Here is a 1049-nt window from a genome sequence, read left to right as displayed (position 1 = left end):
TCACGACTTTACCACTCAGTCTCAAGTTTTTCACTTGGAGCTTCATGACACAAGCACATAGTTAGGGACAGCTTGATTTAGCCGCTTATGCCTGGATTTTATTTCCTTGGACCCTCCTATCCATTAATGCTCAAAGCCTTGGATCCTTTTTACCCTTGCCTTTTGGTTTAAAGGGCTATTGGCTTTTTCTGCTTGCTTTTTTTTTCTCTTTTTTTTGCCATTTTTTTTCTCTCTCTTTTTTTTACTGCTTTTTCTTTCTTCAAGAATCAATTTCATGATTTTTCAGATTACCAATAATATTTCTCTTTGTTCATCATTCTTTCAAGAGCTAACAACTTTAACATTCATAAACAACAAGATCAAAAATATGCACTGTTCAAGCATTCATTCAGAAAACAAAAATTATTGCCACCACATCAAAATAATTAAACTAATTTCAAGATAAAATTTGAAATCCATGTACTTCTTGTTCTTTTGTAATTAAGCACATTTTTCATGTAAGAGAGGTGAAGGATTCATGGAATTATTCATAGCTTTAAGATATAGACACTAGACACTAATGATCATGTAGTGAAGACACAAACATAGATAGAACATACAGCATAAAGCCGAAAATAGAAAATAAATAGACAAGGAGATTAAGGAATGAGTCCACCTTAGTAAGGGTGGCATCTTCCTCTTGAAGGTCCAATGGTACTCTTGAGCTCCTCTATATCTCTTCCTTGCCTTTGTTGCTCCATTCCTAGTGATTTTGGTGCTCCTATCCTTAGTTGCTCCCAATAGTTGTGTGGAGAAAAATATATCCCTTGAGGCATCTCAGGGATTTCTTGATGAGGAACTTCCCCATGCTCTTGTTGAGTGCCATGAATAGGCTCTCTTGATATGCAGTCAAATGCTCTACTACTGAGCTATGGACCCTAGAGATAAATCTCTCCATCTTCTATGACTCGGAGGTGGAAGCTTTTGTCTTCCCTTTCCTCTTTCTAGAGGTTTCTCCGGCCTTAGGTGCCATAAATGGTTATGGAAAAATAAAAAGCAATGCTTTTACC

The sequence above is a fragment of the Arachis stenosperma genome, chromosome 1, assembly GCF_014773155.1.
Source record: "Arachis stenosperma cultivar V10309 chromosome 1, arast.V10309.gnm1.PFL2, whole genome shotgun sequence".
Lineage (NCBI taxonomy): Eukaryota > Viridiplantae > Streptophyta > Magnoliopsida > Fabales > Fabaceae > Arachis > Arachis stenosperma.
Note: the sequence above shows the minus strand (reverse complement) of the source record.